Below are 27,340 nucleotides of genomic sequence, written 5' to 3'. Positions count from 1 at the left end.
CATTTTAACTTATAGAAATGCAGATAATAAAGACATATATTTGGATACATTTCCACATAATAGTTAGCCTTTTCTGGTTATGAAACTTTTCCCATACCATAACATTTTTTGTGGGTTCAAGGATCTATGGTGATTTACTATTTTTCTATGAATTTGCAGTGATAAATTACATCCTACAGTAGATATTCTATCATTAGTTTTGCCTCGGTGAACTCAAAGGTTCTTACCTGATTTATTTGGAGGAATACTTAAATTGAGAATAAACACTTTAATTATGATATTTGTACTAGAATTAGCCTCATTGAGGTTCTTATCGCCATTCTTTAGCTGGACTATTACAAAAGCCTAACTAGACTTTCTCTCTTCTCTCCCCAGTTCAGCCCATCACACATACTATTGCCAGAATAATTTTACCCAAACTTTGTAAATTCCTTTGTTAGATCTCAGTGGCTCCATATTACCATTGGCCTGGAATGCCAGATCCCATAATCTGAATTTTGAACTATTTTGTCATGCAGGGTCTCCGGTCCCGCTCCCCACACCAGAACGCAGGATATGGTGAGGCCAAAAAGGAACACCAACGGAGCCATAGATAGGGGAGTCATACCACTATATTCTTGCTGGCAGCTGGGTTGGAGACACAGGAAGCAGGAGCAGCAATCTGCAATCAGCCATCTGCTTCTCTGCCAACCAACAAACCAAACCCCTAGCGTAGCCACGGCAGTTATATCAGTGGCTAATGGCTAACCAGTAATAGCTGATGGCCAACTAGTTACAGCTGATGGCCATCTACTACCCAAGCCAGCACCTTTCCATGTGAGGCTGAGAGCCTGGAAACTGCTCGCCTGGCTCTGTCGTCACACCTTTCTAATTATATTTGCTATTACAACTTGATATACTATATGTTCCTGCCAGCTAAACTATTGTGATTCCTTGAACACTCCATGTACATTCACACATACCCAGGTGTCTACTTATGCTACTTCTTTAACCAGCAATAATATCCTTCTTACCATCTCTCTGTATCTTCATTTTATATGTCTGCATTTGTAGGGTAAATAAAGGGACCCTGTTGAAAAAGAGAGTGAGATGGATAGATAGATAGAGTGAGTGAGTGAGTGAGTGAGAGTGAGAGAGAGAGAGAGAGAGAGAGAGACCATACAGTAGAATGACTTTAAAAATTTGTAAATTCATTTTTCTCTCATGTGACAGTTCCATCATGAGTGTTTGAGAATACCAGTGGCTCTGCTTTACATGGTTGTTCAACAGCTTAGGCTCCTTATAAGTTGTCAATTCAACAGGATATTGCTCTACCATACCCTAGGGTGTGGTCCTCATCTTAATGGTCAAGGCTGGCCCACCTCATCCAAGTTCCATCTGGAGGAAGAGGAAATAGTGAATAATACAGGTCTACTCTCTCATAAGATCTAGGCCAGGAACTGGCACATGCCACTCCTCACATTCTAATTGAAATAAATTAGTCACACACTCACACATAACTGCAAAGAAGGTTAGGCAATACAGTCTAGCTACATGTATGGAAGAAGCAGAGGGCAAATTCTGGTGGCTAACTAGAAGTTTGTACCACCCTGTGTTGCGACCTGCACAACACAAGCAGTGGGGAAAGCGAAGGAGGTGGCAAGGGCTAAATTCTATTATAGAAATAAAGAGACCAGAGACACTGAATGCAGAGAAACCACAGAGGACCAAGGGACTCACAGCCTCAAGAGACTGGAGCCCCGAATCGGGTCGTCGTGGGTATTTATTGCTTTTTTACAATAGGCATCACATGATTCTGGGCAGGGTCTGTAAAACTCTTACACCACTAATACAATTAGCATGTTCCCAATATCCAATCATATTGTCCCAAAGCAACCTGTGCATGCTGTCCCCATGTGAACAAGGTGCGGTGTATACAATCCCTGGGGGAGCAGGTCTCTCATGGCAATCATCCCATGAGCCAAGCGGGGAGTGAGATGGTTTCACTCAATTGATCATTCCTTAGCACAATAGGGTGCTGGTCACTTGAAGCAGGAGTCAGCAGCTCCCAGGAAACATTGGAGGAGGGGCATCCCTCCTAGTTTCAAAGGCTAACTCATGGGGGTCCTTGGGGTCCCGTCTGGCTTAAGTCGTCCCTCCCTTGAGGAAACTTACTCATCTTTGACCGCAGACCCAGCATACTGGGACCAAGAGAGGAGACCTATAAAACTCAACCCCTAAGAGGGACAACCCGCAACCCTCTTTCCCTAAGGAAAGGATGGTAGGGACAAGCGGCTAGGCTGCTGTGTGACAACAACCCTGTTAAAAACTGGCTCATGTGTCAGCTTCTTCCTTTTTCAGGTCTTTCCTGAGCCCTTCAGCTAGAAGTGATTTCACCTTCCTCTGAACTATTATAGTTCAGGGTTCTCCAACTGTCATGTGTATAAGAATCACCTGTGGCTTTTGTAAAACTACAGAGGCTGAATCAGTTAGTTATGGGCAGGGCCTGAGATTCTCCATTTCTAACAAGCTCCTTAGTGATACCAATGCACTGGTTTGCAGAACACACTTTGAATATGGAGGGTCGTGTCCATTTTTTGTTCCTCTCTTGTGGAATGTAACTTTTCTTACTTCATACCAGCTATTCATATGCATATGTTAACCTCCTAACTAGACAGTTAACTCTCATAACAGACTCATGATCTCTTGGCATCTGTCTTTCTCACCCTGCCTCCCTCCAGCACGAAGAATAGTCTTATACATTTACAAGTACTTAATACATATTTGAAAAATCGAGCGGCATCAACTAATTCACAATGTTGAGTATAAACTTTTGAAAGGCAATACTACTTATGATTCTGGACTAGGATTTCCAGGCGGGAATTCCCACCAATTCTCAGGAAACCTTTTCGCTTTCCCGTTCCCGAATCCCAAGAAAAGTTGGTCAGGAAATCGGGAAAATCGGCTCCTTGAACCCACGTGGTTGGTAGAATCGGTCGTCACTTTGTGGAAACGATTCATCGTGGAGAACAGAAACCAGTTTATATCTCAGGATTCGGGAAGAGGAAAGAGAAAAAAAAATCCTGAGAACAGGCGGGAATTCCCACCAGGAAACCCTATTCTGGATATGCTTAGTGCAATCACTTCTATAACGACGGTCTGTTCAAAACCCGTCTCCCACATACGCAAGCCAGACTAAGGGAGAACATGCCAGAGAGCTAAGCTGAGTAAAGTGGAATTCAACAAATGGAAACCACATTTTATCAGGGACTTTCCCCCTCCATGTGCTATAACCGTTTCAATAGAAATGCTAATGCTTATGTTTGGAATTCATTTCCAGAGAGACTCTCTGTTTAACAAGAGTGATTTTGTGCCCACAGAGCTTCATGAGCCAGTTTGATAAATTTTGTTGAAGAGGTGGCTGTTTTTTTGTGCTTCCCCCCCCCCACCTAGAAGCACTCAGTGATCATTCATTTGGCAAATCTCAAGTTGGGTTCCAATTAAATCTGGATGAGAATGAGTCGTCTCAGCTTGGCACCATTTTAGCCTGTTCTTTTCTCAGTCCTGACATACGTAATCATGCTCTGGACCTTAAGCATTGGAGTGGATGAAGAGAGAGGAGATGAAGTGGGCTGGGATTTAAAACAAAGATACTTTGTAATCTAGCTTGAATCACATGGAACAAAATAAAAAGGCCTGACCCCTCCTGCCTCACTCTTCCAGCCTGCATGATCAAAGTCCTAACTGGAACTATTTTCTACTTGGAAGTTGTAAATGAGGTAGGGCTGAGGTTTCCCTTTTGAGCTCTGTATAGAAAAATGTCTCACAAGCAAATGAATCATGTTATCAAGATTTTTAGATTCTTAGCCTAGTTGAAGGAATTGGTCTCTATTAGCCCCACTGGTATAATCAACTAGTGCACCACTCACAAATCACAGAACTTCAGAGTAAGTTCCTCACTTTTCACCTGCAGGCTTTCTCCTTGGCAGTACCTTGCTAGCCCTTAATTACATCACTAGACTTTGGAATTTAAAAAAAGAATATTCAGACTTGCCACTAATTTATACTGATTCCTCTCCTTACCGAGACTGTGTAAGTGTTTATGATATTATTTGCATAGTGTACCCTAATAAATTGTTATTACGCATGTTGTTGTACATGATTTTGTAACCATTCCACATTTTTTGGCCTTCCCACTCCCTCAGTGAGATCTTAAAGCATCACGATTCAAGAATGAAAATGTTCCTAACAGAGTTGGGACTAAGGTAAGGCAAGCCAGGCCCCCAGGGAGCAAAATTTAAGGAGCCTCTCACTCAAACTTGCTGACCCTGCACTCGCCCAACCCTGAGAGTGACAGCCCTCTTAAATATTGTGCCCTAGGGGCCTGGTTTACCCTATTCTAGTTGAGGTCCTGATTCTCAAGGTAGAGAGCCCAAAGTATCAGTTTCTGAGATCCTTTGGATAACAGAGTCAGCCCATTAATTCTTTCTGGTAAATGCAGAGATCTACAAATACAGACAAACAATAAAAATGAAATTCAGCCATTCTGATTTTATTTATCACATGGATGTAAGACTGGCATGCTGTTCATTTCCCTCTATGCTGCAGCCTAACAAAGTCTTGACATAGATTTTTTAATGAGCACACATTCATTATTGGCTTTGGGGATCTCCTTGGCTTTAACTCTTGACATTGCTCCTTGGTCTCAAAGTCCCCTGAATTTTCAGACCATCAATGGCACAACTAAATGCAGACAAACACATCATTCCTAACGTGTTTCCCTGAAAATAAGACTGGGTCCTATATTAAGGTTTGCTCCAAAGACGCATTAGGGCTTATGTTAGGGGATGTCATCCTGAAAAATCATGCTAGGGCTTATTTTCCAGTTAGGCCTTATTTTCAGGGAAACACAATATCTACTGCCTAACTATACCAACTTGCAAGTCATATGTTGAGTCCCACCTAATTAGTTATGACGAGCATTTTGGCATGTTGGAAGTTAAAGACACTTCCTTAGGGGAACTCAAACTCTGAATTTATCTTTATTAAGGTCTTGTCCAAATGATAAATATACACAGCCTCCTTGCTATCTACTACTTGGAAATAAATCACTTTAGGATTGATTTGCTAATGGCTTTCTTCACTCTAAAGGTGCTCCTGCCCCAGAGGTCCCACTGTCCTTCTTCACAAATGCTGATAACCAAACAGAATACACCTAGCTAACCATACAGTGAACAAAGAAGGGAACCTGGGGCAAGGGGAAGCAATTTCCTTTGCACAGCCCAGAAAAAAGAGCCTTACAAGGCACACTATTATATTCTGGAAGAAAGTCCCCAAACCACTGTTGAGTATATGAGTGAAATGGGATGTATTCACTTTTTTCCTCAGCAAACTTTCATACTTCTGTGAACTTTGATACTTCAGTCAGGAATTACAAACTCCTCTAAGAGACTGACAGGTAATATAAATAAGTGAAACTGGCTGAGAGTATGAAACATTCAAAAGTGGTGGGGACTTCAGGGAAATAGATTGCACTTCCCATCCACTTTAGCCTCCTTTTTGCCACATGGGCACGTGAGACAAATCTTGTTAGATTTTCTGTTTCTTCAAGTTCTTCAAGAGAAGGAGGGAATGTGATTTTTTTCTAACCTGATAGTTCCCATTTTTTAAGTGTTAGAACATTAAAAAAAAAGTTAAAGTCACTGTGGGGGACAAATAAAATATCTCTTAAGGACAAATTTGTCTCACTTCAGCCTATTTGTGATTCTCGATTGGTGGCTGTTATGCGGGGACTCTGGTCCCAGTCCCCGGACCGGAATGCAGGATATGGTGAGGCCAAAAAGGAACACCCACGGAGCCATAGATAGGGGAGTCATACCACTATAGTCTCGCTGGTGGCTGGGTTGGAGACACAGGAAGCAGGAGCCACATGATCCGCAATCCGCTGTACGCTTCTCTGCCAAAAAACCAACTCCTTGCTAACTGCAATCTGTGCTTGCTAGCTCAGCCACAGCAGTTATATCAGTGGCCAATGGCTAACTGGTTACAGCTGATGGCCAACTAGTTACAGCTAATGGCCATCTACTACCCAAGCCAGCATCTTCCCACGTGAGGCCCAGAGCCTGGAAACTGGTCTCCGGGACTCTGTTCCTACAGTGACTTAGTGTTTTAATGGTGCAGCCAGTCCTGTTTAGTTGTGTATTTTCAAGATGCCACAATGTTAAGAGTTTATTTTAAACAGGTTTACAATGATCTTTGTTTCACTGCACAAAGGTGGCCCAGCCTACCTGCAGCCTTAGTTCCTTCTCCACATTCCCAAAATAACACAACTTTCCATTATCCTTTACTTTGAGAGTGAAGTCACAAGAACTTCATGGAACCACCTGCTTCCTGAGGAAGAAGTGCATGGAAATAATGCTGTCTTAACCAGCTTGGCTTTCTAAAATTCTTAATATCTTGTTTATCACAACTGCTTACTTCTTGGCCCTTTTTATTTCTCTGGGCCTACTTCTGAATTTGGCAATTGTTGACTAATAGAAGTGGAACTTGAATCCATGTGTCTACTTCTTGAGAGAGTGTGTTTCCTAAATTTATTCCTTATAGGTTGGAAATAAAATTTATTTGATTTTCCCTGTGTCCTATATGTTTTATGCCAGCATGGAGTTTTCCCGCCCTTATGATCTAAGATGTAAAATTAATTCATGGCCTGTGGAAATTCAAACACATACTGTGGGGGCAGAGCCCCAGAGAGCAGTTTCCAGGCTCTCGGCCTCACATAGACAGGTGCTGGCTCAGGTAGTAAATTGCCATCAACTGTGATTGTATGGCCATCAGCTGTGGCTAGTTGGCCGTCAGCTGTAACCAGTGAGCCATTGGCCACTAATATAACTGCTGTGGCTACTCTAGCAGAGAGAGAATGGGGGCTAGCAAGAAGATGGTGGCTGGGCTGGCAAGTGTGGATGGCGGTTTGCGGACAGTGTGGATCCAGCCTCCAGTGAGAGTATAGTGCCGCCAGAGAGAATAAACTGGTATGACTCTCCTACCTATGGCTCCGCGGGTGTTCCTTTTTGGCCTCACCATATCCTGCGTTCTTGTGTGGGGAGTGGGAGCAGAGACCCTGCCGGACTCCCTGCAGGACAAATGGCGCAGTGAGTAGGGTCTCCCGCACGACACATACCAAAGATTTTAGTTAACTTCCATGGGAGCCTCATATACTTCCTGGGCACTCATGCTGTCCCTGTCCCACATAGCGACACAGAGACATAGTCAGTCTCTCTCTCTCTCTCTCTCTCTCTCTCTCTCTCTCTCTCTCTCTCTTCCATCTCCCCTCTCCCCCTCCATACTTCCCTCCTTTCCCCTCCCTCTCTCAAATCATCTGTTATCTCAGTAGACTTTTCCCAGTATATGTGTGGGCAGAGTCACATTATCCTACCGCCCCCCCCCCCACACACAGATTTATTCCATCTCAGTATCCCTGTAACCCTCCCATCTCAGCTCCTCACCTCTCCCTCCTCTATTGTCCTGGAAACAATAAATCATTTCCCCTCTGTACTGACTGACAGAGCAGCCTCCTCACCCTTCTGTGGCATTGATGACAGTTAACACTCAAGTTGTTAGGGTTGGGGTATCACCTTTATGAATGTCATGCAGGGTCTCTGGTCCTGCTCCTGCTTCTGGCAGGTGGACACAGAGTATGGTGAGGCCAAAAAGGAATACCCACAGAGCCATGGATAGGGGGTTCATACCACTATATTCTCACTGGCGGTTGGGTCGAAGACACAGGAAGCACACTCCACACGATCCACAATCTGCCATCCGCTTCTCTGTCAACCAACCAATAAACCCCCTAGGGTAGCCAAAGCAGTTATATTAGTGGCTAATGGCTAACCGGTAACAGCTGATGGCCACCCAGCCACAGAAGATGGCCATCTGATTACAGCTGATGGCCATCTGATAACTGAGCCAGCACCTTTCCACATGAGGCCGAGCCTGGAAACTGTTCTCTGGGACTCTGTCCCCACAATGAACCTATAAAAACTCAGATTCTTTTTGTTGATTAACAAAAGCACCTAGTGCTGAAAAACCTTGTTATCTAAATTTTTAGGCTGTCAAATCTTTGCTGTTTGAAATCATATTGGTACCATTATTACACCCCATTCTTGCCTGGAAGCAGCCTTGATTTCCAATCCAATTGCAGAGCTTCAGGTTGAGGACACACCATTCCACATTTATCTTAATTCTGCAGTTTCCAAGGAATCAAGATCTAGGGTCTACTTCTCAGCCCAGGGCCAATATTTACCCCTTTATACACAGCCCTGTTCTACTTTGAGACCATCAAATCATGGCCTCATTTACATTGCACCTACACTCTTCTCTCCCACACCCTGCCCACACAATCCAAAATAACATTGTCACTTCCTTTGAGTTGCCCCGTCATTCCTCTGGTGTGTAGTCTTCCTTGCTGTAGCAAGTTAATAAACTTCACTTTGTCTGACTACAGGGCTATCCCAGGTGATCTTTTTCGTATGGTCTTTACAACCTTTTTGTCCAAACATTTATTAAAGTATTTGTACCAATATATGCAGTTTTTTTCCTTAGGAGGACTTATTTTTCACTTTCATAAAGGCTGGGAATTTTGTCTGTTTTTCACTAGTATAGAACAGTGCTTAGGATATGTTGAAAGGGAGAATTAATTCTGTTAATAACCCTTAAATTGATAAAATGATCTCCACATGCTTATATAGAAGACTATGGTACCTCATTTCAGCTTCCCTTGAATCATCTCTTGGGTTCTGAAATCACAAAGACCTGGGATAGACCCCATCTTAGTCTGTCTGGGCTGCTATAACAAGGTACCATAGACTGGGTGGCTTATAAACAGCAGAAATATATTGCTCACAGTTCTAGAGGTTGGGAAGTCCAAGATCAGAGTTCCAGCATGGTTGAATCCTGCTGAAGGTATGCTTCCAGGTTGCAGACTGTGACTTCTTGTATTTTGACATGGCAGAAGGAGCAAGAGAGCTCTCTGGGGTCTCTCTCACAAGAGAACTAATCCCATTTATGAGGGTTCCTCCCAGATGCCCTAATCACCTCCACATGCTCTAATACCTCCTAATACCTTGCCCTAATATGAATTTTGGGGGATACAAAAATTCTATAGTAGACTATCATTCCAACATTTAAGTATCTATGCTATTTTGGGTGAATTATTTAACCTCTACACCTTGATTTATTTTTTTCAGCTCCAAGGTGGGGATGATGCTATCTTACTTTGTGTTTGTGAAGATTAAATGTGTTAATTTATGTAAAGGGCTTATCATGGAATCTGGCACATGATAAATGCTCAGTAAACATCAGCTAATGTATTTTTTTATTTTAACTCCTCTTGGCCTTCATCTTTCCAGACGCCATAAACTTACACGTCTCTGGGCCTCTGCTACTATTCAGCCTTAAATTTTATTTTGTGCTGTAGTAGAGTAACTTCACTATGTCTTCTTTGTTTAGTTGTAAACTCTTAGAGGGCAAGGTCCATGCCTTATTTATCCATGCATCATTTTAGGTAAATAACATCTATATATCACTCACACATAGTAGGCACTCTAAATATTTGTGGCTGGAAAGACTGCCTGAAAAGGAAGACTTCAGTAAGAGTGCAGAGCCAGACCTGATTGGTGAATGCAGTGCACATGATGAGTGCCAGATGATTATGATACAACATTAATAGCTTCTTTCCTGAGCGGTTTTAGAATCTAACAACTAAAGAGGATGGGCAATGGCAATGAAGGAGCTTTTCTGTATGCTGTGTGAACCTGCTGAGTGTACATGTGACTGACCCAGGGCAAATGAGGGGGGTCAAGGAGGTGTGGATAAACTTGGTTATTGAATTCCTCTGTTTCTCAGGAATTGCCACTTCAGTCTAGCCTAGCAATTTGGAACAGCGGGTGAATTATGTGTAGGTAACCTGTAACCGGAGACCATTGTGCTGAGCTATACTGGTGTTTTGCTCTCCTAGTGACTAGGTGGGGATCTGTAACCCCTTTGTCTTTTAGCCCCTCTTGGGACTGACACTAAAGTCATCAGAAGCTGTGCTTTCACTATTGGGCAGGCTGAGCTCTGAGTGGCTGTCCACTTGGAAAGTATTTATGGCAACTGCTGTCTTGACCCTCTCTTAAACACACATTGTCTACTGAATGGCCAAGAAAGAGAAAAAGAGCCAAGACCTAAGGAATGTTAAGCAGGCAGGTTTTCCTCAACATCCCTTTCCTTTACAAATTCTTTCCTTCAGCTTTTTCCCCCCTTTTCCAAGTGTCCCAATCCTGCCTCTTGAGTATTCTCCAGAGGGTTACATTTGATGATTGCTAAGGTCCATTTGAGTCCCCATTGTGCTAATAAATTGGGTCTCTAGGGGGAAAATGCCCTATGGTGTAAATATTCCCATCAAGGTGGGTTTCAAACTACCAATTGTAGTCATTAAATATGGTGCAGGAGAGAGATGTACACAGTTGGCTCTTGTGAACCAGTTTGGGCTGCCTCCAGTATGCTATTGCCTTGAACTCTGACTTTTTTGACTTTATGGTCTTGAGCCCTTTTCTTTCCATTGTCCACACAACACATATGCAATAGATACAATACCAAAATTAAATGATAAAGCTTCTTCTCATACTCAAAAACAGGGCAAAAATGAGTGTATTTTTCCAGAATTAATATATATACTATGATATCAAGGTTGTGCCAAGGACGGGGGCTGGCTGCTGATTATTAGTAGTAATTAGGGCAGAAGAAGCAGGAAGGATGATAGCTTTGTGGTCCTGTAATAGTTTCTGTGAATTGACAAGAGCCTCTCTGAAAATCAAACTTCAGCTATGCGGATGGAAGGTTCCATGAGCACCTCTCATTATAGAGTCCTCTCTCCATTAGCTATGTTTATATAAACAAATACTGCAATATTAACTCTTGTATTTCACTTTTTTTTTTTACCCTCACTGCATACATCTAAAAATTGCTCTCGCCGTCTTCAGCACAGCAATTTTTGCTGGCAGCAGAAGCTTCTGTAAGTTGAATATGTTTACTCTAGCTTGGATGACAAGGATGAATGAAAAGAGGTGTTATTACTTGTAGTTGGTCAAGGTAAGAGAAGCTTGGCCAGACTGCTTAACATGTGTGATGTTTGGTTCTAATTCCTTAAGTTTTCATATTCTTCAGCCTTTGCCCAGCTGTCTTACAGAGTCCCTCCTTTCTTATCTCTGTTTCCCAGTCTGGAGCAGTTGCTCAACAAGCCTCACTTGGAGAAACATAAGCAATGAACTAGGACTATAATGACTGCTGATATATATTTTTATGTACAGCCTTCCTTGGAGCAAAGGGTCAAGGAGACTGTGGTATGCTGGTAAAAGTTTAACAATGGACTCTCTGGAAAAAAGAAATGTGTTTGAGAGTGTGAGTGTGTGTGTGTGTGTGTGTGTGTGTGTGTGTGTGTATTCCTACATTTTACTGATAAAAAGGATGGGTAACACACCATGTTAAAAAATAATAAAATATACATTACTCCTTATTTTAAATTCCAAATAATCAGTTCATGCTCACCAAATGCTATTTGAACTTTTGCTGAATTCTTTTATCTGTAGCCCACCTATGGCTGAGATTGATGAATGAATGTAATCCTGACATAAACATCGGTTGGTGCTTTCAATTCTGTTAATGAGTAAGATGAAAGTGAAACAACAAAGATGCATGATACAACTTCATTTATTAATCAGTAATCTGAGCAACTCTTGTTGAATCGGATAATAATTTTTGTATACTGGAAGAAATGCTCTTCATTTTTGTGTTAGTCACAATGAAATGGCTACAGATACAATACAACATATTTTTAAATATAGGCTATGTTATTAACACTTTCTTCATCACTTCTTTTTCAGTCTAGACAATCAATAAAACAAGCCAAATCTTGGTTTTTAGCATTTTCAAATTCTCACATTGTAAATACTCCTCACTATAGCTGATGTCAGGCTGCAATTGTGTTGTCACTGCACGAGGAGTCAGAAGAGATGCATAGAAGGACACCTTCATAGGGCATTTCTACCATGCAGATGCCAATAACTTCAAGGGCATAGATAGTAGTAAAATGTAGTACCAGAATGAGGAAATGATATGTTTTAAGTATTACCTTTAGTTTAAAAATAATTTGTTGAATTACACATATGCATAATTTAGTTTGTGATAATGCCTGTGTTTAACAACTGGCTCACAAATTTTCTAAAGATTTAACAATAGGTTCTTATGAGCTCAGATGGGGAAACTCCAGCACACTGATAATCAACCAAACTTTTGCAGGACCTATTGTGGGATATACTCTACATATATAACCTCCAAGATTCCTTGGTTCTCAACAGTTTTAATAATAACAGTATATAATTCAATACCAATGGCTCTTCCTCCGCCTGCTTCTTGTAGGGTCTCAGCCACCTGTGTGTCCCTTAAATTCTTATGGAAGTCCCTAGTGGGTATCTTCCCTGTGATCATAAATAAGTCCACTCTTACCATGTGCTATTTCTACTTTGCTGGATATTAACTAGTATTCTTACATTCTTACTATTGCCCATTAAAGCTCTACTCTTTCTGGGGTACTGCCACTACTCTGCTGCACTTTGTATCTTTTCCTAACCCTGTTGATCTTTTTCTTGGCACTGACAACAAAACACAGGAATGTTTCTGGTGTCAGAGCACCTGGATAATTTGTCCTAAAGTAAGGGAGAATGTGCCTTTCTTTTTTGTATAATATTTTTTGGGGGAAGGGCTCCTCAAGCAGGATTACTGATAACTTTACAACTTTTTTTAACAAAAAATAATTTCTTTATATAAACTATTAATAGATACTTAAATACAATATGGTTTTTAAAATGAAATCATGTGTATATAGTTGTAATCATAAAGGTAAGTACACCAACCAAAAGCTTTACAACATTAACAGCACATCGAAATACAAAGACATTCCTCTGAATTCCATGTTTCACTGAGCATCAAAAAACCACCAATCTTTTAGTCCCTTTCTTATAGATTATTCTGTATCCACATTCTCTGCATCTGATTGGATCCCTGGATTTTATTTCATTTTCTGTGTGACATTCTCCACAGATATATATCATTGGCTCCTGCTTTGGGGGTTGAACATCCTTCTGTGTGCCCATTGTTAGTCCTTAGCATGGAGAAACTCATCACACTCTGCCCTTCCAGATTGCAGCTTGTCATTGTCACCTTATAACTTTTTTGAATAATCTTTTTATTTCGGAATAGTTTTTAGATTTACAGAAAAGTTGAGAAGATAGTACAGAGAGTTCCCATATATGTTACTCCAAGTTTCCCCAGTTGTTAATATTTTTCATTATTATGGTATATTTATCACAATTAATGAATTAATATTAATACATTATTATTAACTAAAGTCTATATTTTATTAAGATTTTCTCTGTTTTCCCTAAATAGCCTTTTTCTGTTCAAGGATTCCATCCAGGCCACCACATTACATTTAATAGTCATATCTCTTTGGGTTCCTTTTGGCTGTGACAGTTCCTAAGACTTGTTTTTGATGACCTTGACAATTTTGAGGAGTAGTAGTCAGGCATTTTGTATATGTCCTTCAATTGAGATTTTTCTAATGTATCTCTCATGGTTAGACTTCATTATAGTTTTTTGGAGGGAAGACCGCAGAGGTAAAGTACCATTCCCATCATGTTATATCAAAGGTACCTACTTTTTTTTTCAATTAATATTTATTGGGATGGCAATTGTTAGTAAATTTACATAGGTTTCAGGTGTACAATTCTGTATTACATCATCTATATGTTACATTGCGTGTTCACCATACAGAGTCAGTTTTCTTTCCATCACCATATACTGGATACCCTTTACCCTTATCTACCACTCCCCAACCCCCTTACCCACTAAGCTATTGTCTGTGTCTATGAGTTTTTGTTTCTTCGTTTGTCTTGTTCTTTTGTTGTTTTCAGTTTTATATACCACATATTGGTGAAATCATATGGTTCTCGACTTTTTTTGCCTGACTTATTTTGCTCAGCATAATTATCTCAAGACATGGAAACAACCAAAGTGTCCTTTGATAGATGATTGGAGAAAGAAGTTGTGGTATATATACACAATGAAATACTATTCTGCCATAAGAAAAGATGAACAAAGGTATCTACTTTCAACATTACTTGTTCCAGTTGATGTTGAATTTAATCACCTGGCTTAGGTAGTGTTTTTCAGGTTTCTCTACTGTAAAGTTACTCTCATTTTTTTAAAATACCTTTCTATACTGTACCGTTTTGACAGAAGTCACTATGCACAGCTAATGTTTAAGGAGTGGGGACTATCTTGAGGGTAGAGTACTTACATATATTATTTAGAATTTTCTGCACAGGAGATTTGTCTCCCTCCCTAATTTGTTTATTTATCCAATCATTAGTTGGATAAATATCCAAATAAATATATTTGGATATATATTTGCATATGTATCATTTATAATATATGAGTGTGGACTCATGGATAGTTATTTTAAGCTTTGGGATATAACCTAGTATAACTAATCCTCCTTATTCATGGATTTTGTATTTTTTAAACTTGCCTACTCCCTAGAATTTATTTGTAACTCCCAAATCAATACTTGTGACACTTTCATGTTCATTTGCAGACATGTGCAGAGGAACAAAAAAACTTGAGTAAGCTGAAGTGCACATTTCCCAGCTGAGGTTAAAAAAGGCAATACACACCCTACTTATTTTACATCTCATATTGTAAAAAGGATCTTTTTCATGGTCTACCTAGTGTCACATTTTCCCCATTTTTGTGTTTTTTGTTGATGATTCCATTCTCTAAAATTGCCCCAAGCTTAATGCCACAGTAATGTCTAGTGTTCCTATGTACAAGAAGGCTATGATGGTGAAAATGTATATGATAGATAAGCTTTGCTCAGGCATGAATTCTAGTGCTCTTGGCGACAAGTTCAATACTAATGACTCAACAAAATATATGTAATAAACTGTCATAAAACAAGGTTATGTATTTATCTGTTAAATAAAATGTTGTGACGAGAGGCTTGCAGAAATATAACCCTGTATTTCTCCTAGCAGCAATGGTTCAGTATTTGCTAATTCAGTGTTCATGGAGTCTTTACAGGCCATAACTACCACAATCAATGAGTATAGACTGTTCTATTACTTTATTAATCTGTTGCTAAAGGTGTTCTCACTTTGTTCATTGAAAACTTTTTCATTTGACTCTTGCATCCCTTTGATATACACTCATTAGCATCTGTGTGTGTTTGTGTGATTTTTTTTCAAAGGAAACCCTTAATTTCTGGAAATTCCTTGATTTCTTGCCCCATTCCCAGAGTCAGCCATTTCTCCAAGGAGTTCAAGGAGTTCCGGTCTCTTTTCTTTTCTTTTCTTTTCTTTTCTTTTCTTTTCTTTTCTTTTCTTTTCTTTTCTTTTCTTTTCTTTTCTTTTCTTTTCTTTTCTTTTCTTTTCTTTTCTTTTCTTCCCCCCTTTCTCTTCTCTTCTCTTCTCTTCTTTCCTCTTCTCTTCTCTTCTTTCCTTTTCTTTTCTCTTCTCTTCATTTTTTTTTTTTTTTTTTTTTTGAGAATGGTATTAGAAACTAAGATCTGGGTACTAGGTGTGCATGTTGCTATTGAGGTGTCATTGTGTCTAGGCTTGCTTAGCTCACAGAGAAAAGAGATATATGTGTCTTCCCTTATATAAATGCATATAAATATATATAAATGCTGTGCCAGTGAGTCGAGTTGGAGAGTCGAGTGGAGTCGAGTCAAATGGAGCCGGTTGGTTGGCAGGCAGAGAAGCAGAGAGCAGGTTGCAGGTTGTGTGACTCCAGCCTCCAGTGATACTATAGTGCCACCAGTGAGACTATAGTGGTATGACTCCCCTACCTATGGCTCTGTGGGTTTTCCTTTTTGGCCTAGCCATGTCCTGCGTTCTTATGTGGGGAGCAGGACCAGAGACCCCGCAGGCCACCCCGCATGACAGATTCATATATCAGGTAAAAGTAACTAAGAATAAGCACTTCATGGCCTTTATCATACTGCTCTGTTTGTTTTGTTTCATGTGTATATATGTTGTATCCCCGACTGTTCTGTCTTGGGCTAGGTAGATAATGAGCCCAATGGCTGATTTGTTTTAACAGTTTATTTAACCACATTCATTAAAACCCCATTTCCTGACCTTTGTACAAAACTCCTTAACTTTTCCAAAGAGTGATCTGATTTTTGAAAGCATTTCCAGACTATGAAAGAAGTGAGTGGGGGAGGGACTTCAGGCAGTTACATCACTGAGGAGAGCACCGGAACACCCAAGCACCACTGTGAAGAAGATAGGTGAGAGTTACTATCTGTGCCTAAAGTTAGCCTGAATGAATTTGCCTTTGGACTGAAATCTCCCTTTCTACTGCAACCTGCTTCCTCTATGTGCATCTACCACCTTCCAGCCCTCTTCCATACCTGGTCCATGACAAACCTACCCTTCACTCCTACCTTAATAACTCCATCTTCACTCTTCATGAAGTACCACTTAGTATAATGGACCATAATTAGGACTGAAGGAGGTGTTTGGTATATAGCAATGTCACTGTCAACTCCAGGAGCTGGTCCACTGTGACAGGCACTCATCAGAAGAGCAGTCATGAGAACCTGCCTCTCACCACAGAAATGGACTGGAACTTTTTTTTCCACCAGGCCAATCTGAGAGATGAAATATCTGCTCCTGAGCCATACCCATGAGCCCATAGGGCATTTTCCCCCACCCAGGCTAGGCGGCCAATTAAGGGGCAGCCAGCTGGAAGGCTTTCCACGGTGTCAATCTAGACAGGCCCTAAAATATTACTGGAATCAACCAGCAATATACTGCCAGTTTATTCAGGTTTCCATACACAACTTCACATAACTAGTAGCATGCAAATTGGTTTTCCTTCTTCCAAAGTAGACAACATCCTCGAGCAAAAATTAAAAAGAAAAACCAACCAAACACCACTACAAACTCACTTTATAGTCACAGTCAGCTGAAATTCTGACACCTAATCACGTATGGCATATTGCTGATAACAGCAATAAAAGATTTATTAGCTAAACTTTAAACCCTTTAACATGACTCTTGAGAAATTGTTTGGTTCAGAAATTTGCAAAAGAAACAATGGAGAGCAAGAATGAAGAAAAGTAGAATATAGGCTGCTAAAATAGCTTTGGCCAGTGAGAGTAAATTAATAAATGACTCTGTTTTCATTAATAGAAAATCAGTTTTACCCACCCCCAGTAAATTAATGTTAAACAAATATTTGAAAAGCATGCCCGAAGCATCCCCGAGTCTCAAATCCAAGTATTGGTCAGGTCTGCAGAAAGCACTTAAAAATATACTTTTCATTGGCTCAGGGAAATTAACCTTTTAGGCTCTGCCTACCTTCTAACTGCCTGCACCATGCCTTGCTCTGTGTGCACCTGTATTTACAGGCACCCTTGTGTCCCTATCTTGGTTCTACCTTCTCACCTTGCTTTCTTTAGACTTGGTACCCTGGTTCCCATATAATCTGCCAGTAGGAATTGCCCCATGCTTCCATCTTAGAAATTCTGTTCATGTGCCCCTGCAGCAGCAATGAGTCTCAGTCTCAAACTCAGGTGTGCATAAAATGTAACTTTCTTAATTTTCTTAAAGTTCTGGAAAAAAAGAGTGCAGACTCAGATTTTTTAAATTAAGTTTTTGCTTTTCATAAGTAGTATATTATAGAAAGGAAGTGGAGAAGTACTCACTAGCCAGAGGCTGAGGCTCACCATAACCCTGATCCTTACATCAAAATCACAGGCTGCTATTTATATATGAATACAATCTAAGATCACTTCCCAAGAATTGTCTCATTATAGCAGGGGATAAAGGATCCTTTGTGATCCTTAGATGGAGATGGTGAGTCCTTGTGACATTCAGCAGGGTGTAAGAAGTAGTCATAAGTTAGCAAACTCCCAAAAGGCTATTTAAAAAAAGTGCTGGTAACATCCATTTGAAAGAGGGATGTAAGACAGGAGTTCAGTTCCTGGCAGAGTCTTGGATTCAGTGAGGCTGAAAAAAGACAACGGAACTGTACGTAAAGGGTTCATACCAGTTATATTCTTGAGGAGGCCAGTTGAGATGCAGGAAGCAGCATCCACCAATACCCCTGCCTGCACCAGTCTTGCTGGAAGCCTGGCAAGACACAGGAAGTAGGATCTGTAATATCAACAACATCTGCAATTACTAAAGTTGCCACAACAGTTATATAGCATACATAATAGTGACAGCCAGCTGGCTATATAAGGGGGGCGGGGTATGTCCAGGTGGTCTGCGCATGCATGGGCTACAAGCCGAGATAGTACTTTTTCACGTGAGGCTGAGAGCCTGGCTCTGCTGCTCTCCTGGACCTGTCCCATCAATGAGTCACTTTGTTTATCAAGTGAAGTATAAGAGATCTATCATTTTGCTGACACCTTTTCTCTTCTAATTGCATAGGACAATGCCTTCTAACAGAGGAGATAAAGTCTTCCTCACTCTTTGCAGATTTTGAGTCTACACATTTTACCTATACATTGGCTGTGAATATGCTTCGCTAAGGATTATACTTGCTCACATTCACCATTAAGAGACACCCTAGGGAGATGGATAAAGTGGGAGGCAGGAAAGGAAGCCATACCCAGTGGATGATGGCAAACTATAGTGGTAAACAAGGTGAACATAGTTAAGACTCTGGTTGGTACTAATTAGCTTAGTTGTTTCTCAGTTCATATAATTAGTCCTGAGGTTATCTGCCCATGCGTTTCTTTGAGACTTCATTATGATCTACACTTCAATGACTCATATACGCCAAGAATGATCCCCTATTCCTTTCTAGGCTAAAGATTCCACAGGCTTTGGAAACCTTACTGAACCATCAAAGTTTCGAGGTCTTAGGTTGTGTCTGTGTTTTGCAGAGGATTTAGGTTTGCCCTGTTTTTATGGGCTCGTGGCTTGAATCCTTGGCTCTCTGGTTCACAGGTGGGGCAGGCTTATAATTAGGTGTGTTTTTTTGGGTGGTCTGGAGTCCACATAGATGTGTGAGTGTGCTATAGACTAAATGTGTCTTTCTCAAAGTTCTTGTACTGAAACCTAACAATTCTAGCACAGATTGGCCCTTTGGAAGGTGGTCAGTTCGTAAAGGTGGAGCCCTATGAATGGGATTATTGTCTCTATAAATAAGAGACCTCAGAGAGCTCCCTCACCCCCTTCCATAATGTGAGGACACAGCGAGAAGATGACCATCTATGAACCAGTAAGCAGGTCTTTACCAGACACTAAATCTGCTGGAACCTTGATCTTGCAATCCGCAGCCTCCAGAACTATAAGAAATAAATGTTTGCTATTTAAGCCACCCAGCCTATGGTATTCTGTGATAGCAGACTGAACTGACTAAGATAGGGTGGGTCTAGGGAACTTCCTAGGACCTGACACCTCTGAGTTTGAGGTGGTTTCTTCTCTGGAGTTTCTTTGTATAGACCCAATCCCCTGGCAGGTATGGATATCTTGGTGTGGAGTCCAATGTTGGTCTGGCAGCCTGCACACATTATGAAAGGAAATGTAGACATTTGCGCTTGATTATAAGAGTGCAATGTATACTTCAATATTTGAGTTAAAGCACTGGACAGTTTAAGGACAGCTGTGTATAGGTTGAGTTGTGATTTGCAGCTCACAGATTCATCATAATTTGAATGGCGTTAGGTACTGAAGGCCTGTTTCATGGCAAAATGTACTTAGTCCTTGTTTAATGTCACATATTTTATTTTGTTTCTACTTTGTCAAAGCTTTGAGGGTGGTAAAGACGTGTATGTGTTTGAAACTTGATTTTTATATCTATAAGCATACATTGGAAATGTCCCATAAAACAAACACCTTATCTCAGTTCATGTTAAGAGGAATTCCACAGGGAAGAATGTATTCCTGGAGCAATTAAAAAAATGTAATAGCATCATCCTTACTGCAGAGGAAAGACTTGAGCCATTGAGAAAAAAGGCATACTACAACTAAGACATGGGAGTATCCTACTTCCTGTAAACAATCAATAAAATCAATAAGCTGGTGGGTGAGGGGTCTTAAACAGCAGTTGTGTCCTATATCACATTAGTAGCAGCTTCACTGCATTGTAAGCAGCACAAAGAGGGTAGAGGTACAGAATAAGATGCCATATTAGAAAATCTCAGTGTAATTTCAGCATTTTAGATTGATTCCATTATAACCCCCACTTTACCCATGTGTACTTTAAGTGGAATGCTGGGCTAGGACAGAAAGGGAGGACTTAGGGGCTATGGGATTCTGGTCTGGGTATAGGGAACAAGATCTAGAGAAGGCAGGTTGCTGCCCAAGTAGGCTTTCTGTTAGTGAGCCCCCATGGTGTGGATGGCACAGGTGTTAAGACCTTGGGACAGAATAGAGTGGCAACTTCTGTGGGCTGACAGTTTGTATGTCAAATAGTGTTAACATCTACATCACCTCACACATGACCATTTTTAGTATTTTAGCAGTCTGATCTACCAATCTACCAAATAAATCTTCTTGGGAACTAAAAGTGTCTTTAAAATTAGCAAATTTATAGAAATTATAGGTGACATCACAGAAATGGTGGCATGAGGAGTGCTTCTTGAAAGCTTCCATGTAAGTTATAACAAATTGAACAGCTATAATTCAACAAAGGATTTCCTGCACAACACACAAGCATACTTGAGAGACCCACACATCAAATAACCTGAAGGAGGGCAAAACAGGTGAGCAAAGGAGGAGGGAAGGGGGGAGTGCAGAGACAGGGGCTTCAGACCTCTATACAGGACACAGACTGGAGCTCACAGTGGTCTCAGGTGAAGACAGAACCCAGGATGCAGGTGCCCACAGTCCTGCCTGAGGGATCAGCATATAATACGACTGAAACCAGCATTTGGGTCAGAGATTTCGGGTGAGAACTGTGGTTTAAGCCTTCACTGCCGGGCAAAACAACAACAACAACAACAACAACAACAACAAAGCAGAAAACAAAGACAAGGGGCCTGGCTGCATTCCTTCCACTCATCCAGAGCTCACAACAGCCCCACACTCCCAGGGTTAGAAGCGGTACCAGAAGACACAGTAGCAGTGTCAGAAAAAGAATAGAATATCTACAATACTCCCTAACTCATTTTATGAGGCCAACATCACCCTGATACAAAACCTGGTAAGGACAACACAAAAAAGAAAACTACAGACCAATCTCTCTGATGAATACAGATGCAAATCCTAAACAAAATTCTAGCAAATCGAATGCAACAATGCATTAAAAAGATTATACATCATGAGCAAGTGGGGTTCATCCCAGGGGCACAAGGATGGTTCAAAATACACAAATTGATCAATGTGATATACCACATAAACAAAATATAGGACACAACTCATATGATTATATCACTAGATGCAGAAAAAGTATTTGACAATATACAACATCCATTTATGATTGAAACACTTAATAAAATGGGCACAGAAGGAAAATACCTCAAAATAATAAAGGCCATATATGACAAACTCTGAGCTACTATCATAATTCATAGTAAAAACAGAAGCCCTTTGCTCTACATTCAGGAACACAAAAGGGCTGTCACCTATCACGTCTGCTTTTCAATATAGTATTGGAAGTACTAGCCAGGGCAATCCAGCAAGAGAAAGAAATAAAAGGCATCCAAATTGGGAACGAAGAAGTTAAATTGTCACTTTTTGTAGATGACATGATGCCATATATATAAAATCCTAAAGATGCCTACCAAAAAGCTATTCGAAACAATAAATGAATACAGTAAATTGCCAGCCACAAAATCAACGTACAAAAGTCCATTGCCTTCCTATATACTAACAATGAAATCTTAGAAAAAGAAAAAAAAAAAACAATTCCTTTTGCAATTGCAACAAAAATAATAAAATACCTAGGAATAAACTTAACCAAGGATGTGAAAGACTTATATACTGAAAACTGTGAGACATTTTTAAAAGAAATTGAAGAAGACATGAAGAAATGGAAAGACATTCCGTGCTCATGAATTGGAAGAATCAACATAGTTAAAATGGCCATATTACACAAAGCAATATACAGATTTAATGCAATCCCCATCAAAATCCCAATGGCATTTTTTAAACAAACACAACAAAAAAATCATCAGATTTGTATGGAACCATCAAAGACCCCAAATAGTCAAAGTAATCATAAGAAAAAAGAACAGTGCTAGAGGTATCACACTCCCTGACTTCAGCTTGTACCACTGATGTAGGTGATGTTGGATCTGCTACCAGTTTCTGAGTGTGGGCCGGGATCGTGTCTTGTGAAGCCAAAGAATGGAAACACGGACCAGGGAGAAGCAAAAAGTTTTAAAAAGAAGATAGTTTATTAGAGGCAAGAGAAGAGGTTGCAGCTCCTGAGCGGGAGGAGGTCCCAAATGGGGGGTGCCCCATGACTGAGGCAAAAGCTCTTACTTTTATAGCTTCCCTTGCCTGCTTGGGGAAGGGGAACTGTTTGAAGAAGGGAACTGGCGACTTCTAATGAAATTCGTCTACCAGGTTTGTTCTGCTTGCCCATCCTAAAGGAATTAGCAAAGTAACCCACTCTTATATATTAGATATGCTCCATTTGTCAGGCCAAAATGAATTTTATGATTAACCTCAAGGCCTTGTTACATTATGTCCTGGAGCAAAGGAGTGATTTTAAAACCTGAAGTTTTAGGATATGACTGTCTTTTCTTTATTTTACCAGGGACCTATCTATCTACCTAGCAATCATACTAACTAACCTGTCTCACTACAGGACAACAATAATCAAAACACTATGGCATTGACAGAAAAACAGTATATATATAAGAGTGGGATACTTTGCTAATACACAGACCAATGGAATAGAATTGAAAATCCAGAAATAAACCCACATAAATATGGACAGCTATACAAAGAATCCAAAAACATACAATGGAGAAAAGACAGCCTCTCCAATAAATATTGCTGGGAGTATAGGAAAGCCACATGCAAAAGAATGAAACTAGACTGCTATCTGTCACCGTGTACAAAAATTAACTCAAAATGGATGAAAGACCTAAACATAAGACCTGAAACAATAAACTGCATAGAAAAAAATGTAGGCACTAAACTTATGGACCTTCGGTTCAAAGAGGATTTTATGAATTTGAATTTAAAGGCAAGAGAAGTAAAAGCTAAAATAAATGAATGGGACTATATGAAACTTAAAAGCTTCTGCACATCAACAGAAACATTCGACAAAATAAAGAGGCAACCAAGCAAATGGGAGATTTTTGCAAACAGTGCCTCCGACAAGGGGCTAATATCCAAAATATACAAGGAACTCATACAAGTTAACAATGACAAAAACAAAACAAAACAAAAAAATACAGTTAAAAAATGGGTAGCAGACCTGAATAGACATTTCTCCAAAGAGGACATACAAACGGCCAATAGACATATGAAAAAATGCTCAACATCACTTATCATCAGAGAAATGCAAATCAAAACCACAATGAGATATCACCTCACCCAAGTCAGAATGGCTATCATCAACAAGGCAAATAATAACAAATGTTGGAGAGGCTGTGGAGAAAAAGGAACTCTCATACACTGTTGGTGGGAATGCAGACTGTTGCAGCCGTTATGGAAGGCAGTGTGGAGGTTCCTCAAAGAATTACGAATAGAATTGCCATATGACCCAGCAATCCCTCTCCTGGGTATCTACCCAAAAAATCTGAAAACATTTAGAGATAAAGACACGTGTGCTCCAATGTTCATTGCAGCTTTGTTTACGGTGGCCAAGACATGGAAACAACCAAAATGTCCTTCGATAGATGAATGGATAAAGAAGTTGTGGTATATATACACAATGGAATACTATTCGGCAGTAAGAAAAGATGATATAGGAACATTTGTGACAACATGGATGGATCTTGAGAGAGTAATGCTGAGCGAAACAAGTCAGACAGAAAAAGCAGAGAACCATGTGATTTCACTGATATGTGGTATATAAACCAAAAACAACAAAAGAACAAGACAAACAAATGAGAAACAGAAACTCATAGACACAGACAATAGTCCAATTCTTTTCTAATGGTACAGAATTCCTTCCTGAATTTTTGATTCCTAACACAATAAATATAATTACTTATTTGCTTAATCTGGTGAAACAAGAAGAGTTCCAAAATAAAAATGCAATATTAAAACAAACAATAAAGCTATTGAATAAGGTTCAAAATTTTCAGTACAGTTCCTTTTGTTTTTAGCTATGTCCAACTAAGAATGTACAGTCAGATTTCTTTACTCTAAAATCATTCTTAGCTCCTCATTCTATGTGGTAAAACAAGAGTTTGTCTGATAGTTTCATTCAATTATTTGTTTGCTTTCAATTTGAAGGCCTTGACTTTTAGCAGTTGATAGCTCTTAGTTTTTAAAATGTAAGGGTTTCTGCTACTACTCTTTTCCTGGCGAAATTAAAGGAAAGGGAGGGTCCACTTACCTGTCTACCTGAAGAGGAGGGAAATTTTCAGTTGCTCAGTTTACAAGGTTCTGTTTCATATACAGTAGTACAAATTTCATGTATATGATTTCTAGCTGAATAAACCAATTCTGACTCCTATTTAATTTATAGTACTATTAGAACTTCACATTTTCAAATATTTTTGGCTCTACTGATTTTTGCCCTTATGTTAAAACTACTTAATTTCTTGCTCTCTTTCCTGAGCTACATGCTCTTCTCCTTTTTATAACATTGCAACATTTAAAAAAATATTACATATATTATGCTATGTAGTCTTAACCAAAGTTTGTATTTTATAAAATTATTTTCCAATTAGTATTTTAATGCAGTAACATTCATTACCTTTAATATTTCTGCCAAGGATTAACATGATACCTAGAATATTAAAATTCCATATGATTAACAAAAACAGTACCTATAAATATAAATTCTGAAGGTTTTGACAAAAACCCTCTTTTGATTCATGGCTCGCAATTCAGGTTTTACTTTGTATATATTTAAGTATCCATATTTAATTGTATACATTCCTGTTATAGAACTTTATTTCCTTAGAGGGTTTTGGATTAATACTTTATGCTATATGAATTCAAACTACTAAAAACCAATTAAAATGTTAGAAAACATAACAAGAGTACATAAAAATAAAATATAGTAATTACTGTAAAACGCGTCTTTAAAATTTACCCAGAAGCTTCAAGTACCTTCTTTATTGTAGATTTGAAATATTTCCAAGTTAATTGTGTCTGCTAGAATTTATGAGAACAGTTTAGAATTATAACAATTTCCACTGAGATAACAAGGTTTATAGTTTATTTACATAAAGTTCTAGATATTTTTATTTCAGTGCAGCATTTCTAATCCTTTCAAGATATCAAGTATGCCATGTCCGATTTTGCTTTCTATAGGTGCTGTACAAAATTGCGTTCTTTAATATTAATGTAAACCAAAAACATCTCCTATTTTCATTATATGATGTGCTTTTCAATCACCTTTTGGAATTTAAAAGGTATTCAATACTAACTTCCCATATAAATTATACATGTTTAAAAAAACAAGATTCAAAAATGAATATTTTATACCAAAAAAAGCTTTTATATAAACTGACTTATTAAGATGAGATTTTGTCCATATCCTGTAGTCCATCTCTGTCTTTCTGGCACTTTCTATAAGGAAATTGGGGTATTTATCTTTTCTTGTCCCTTGGACAGAGGAGCACCCATAGGAAGTCAATCTAGTCTAGACACAAAAGAGTACACCCCAATTTTTTGAGGTCATAATGGGGAATATTCACAACCAAACTATACTGGCAGGCTAGATTACTACCTGAAATGGCAATCTGAGCTGAAATGGACTCAGGTATAGAAGATCATTAGGCAGTAGAGGTGAGGAGAGGAGGAAAAATAAGGTCTTACTAGGTATGCACTTAACCTGCCTCCAGTCATCCATCTCCATCTTTCATTGTGGGTCTGCATTGCCTTTTCTTCTGTGGGGTCTTACTGTCTCCTTGACCTGCAACCTGAAAGTTTGGGGCTCTGGATTATTCTATTTTTAAGACCTACAGATATCATTCTCAGGCATCTTGCTGCTACCCTGCAGGCAGAGTCGAGCTGGGATAGAGATTGCCCCTCTGTCCTATTTTTATTTCCCCCAGCTGGGGAAAATCTGTCTCCCTTCGTGGTTTGGGCTAAGACATTTTGTGTGTATAAGCGAATCCTCTTTTCCTAAGGGCTTCAGCTTTGGGAACTTAAAAGCCAGAATAATGGACAACTAGTTCTGTTTTCTACTCTGCCACATCTCTTTTCTGAGACAATCACACAGAACAACTACTTGCTTGAATGAAGAGAAGGGAAGGGAAAGGGGGAAATGCCAGGGGAAATACCCCCACCTCCTAGATTACCAACAAGAAAATACTGTCACAGTCACACATTCAATCAAGCCCGGGCTCTTAGGAAATGAAAGCTGTCAGAAGGACTCACTTATTCTGAGGGCATATGGGGGATCCTGTAAGAACAGTGTTAGTGATACAGGCCAATGAGTACCCCCACACACAGAAAAACTTTAAGTTTTCTTTCCTATAGAGATTTTAAGTTTCCTTCTCCTTAAAGTTTCCTTTTTCCCATTTTTCTAGCTCTGCTTTAGATAATTATCCTAAAACTTGTGATTTATACTTGCTGATTGTAATCACTGAAGCCTAATGTTCTTTCCAACCCATTCTGGGCCCAGCTTCTAGACAATTAACTTCATCTAAATAACCGGTTAAGTGGCCACAGGTTCCATAGAGCGGACATGTAGCCACCTTGCATCAATAGCTTTGAGCTCTCCTCTTTAAGTCCACCCTTTTACATTTATTAATTAAAATATATTTTTTCTCATTCAGGGGTCTTGGGGATACAGATGATACCCCAGCAAGATTACCAGTCCCAACCAAAGAAGCCAGCATGGTCTTCCAGGTGGATCTCAAGACCCCTTCCTCTCATCTAAGATCAGATAGGGTGAGAGTTCCATGAATTCCCCAATAGGTAGGGACAGCTCTACACCCCTGCCCAGCAGGAAGCAGATACAGAACGAAAGAACCCCTATCCCTGAAATTCCCATAGAGATTATATGGGGATCATGTCTCTCAAGGGGAAGACAAGACAGACAGTTAGACATAGGCATCGGGCCTCTGCATTCCTGCACGTCCAACACAACCCACAGAATGTGACCGCCCAAAAGATCTCCCCTCTCCTCCCAAAACTTCCCCTTCTCACTATAATTATTTACC

General features: G+C 39.7%; 1 pseudogene; it reads right to left on the bottom strand.

Moving 5' to 3' along the window:
- Positions 1-12,994: 12,994 nt before the first annotated feature.
- On the bottom strand, positions 12,995-13,166 carry LOC109439249 (DNA-directed RNA polymerases I, II, and III subunit RPABC4 pseudogene; annotated as a pseudogene).
- Between the last annotated feature and the right edge of the window lie 14,174 nt (positions 13,167-27,340).

This window comes from Rhinolophus sinicus, chromosome 18, assembly GCF_057876585.1.
Source record: "Rhinolophus sinicus isolate RSI-liver-muscle chromosome 18, RSI-T2T, whole genome shotgun sequence".
Classification (NCBI taxonomy): Eukaryota; Metazoa; Chordata; class Mammalia; order Chiroptera; family Rhinolophidae; genus Rhinolophus; species Rhinolophus sinicus.
Note: the sequence above shows the minus strand (reverse complement) of the source record. Positions and strands in the feature narration are given on the sequence as shown.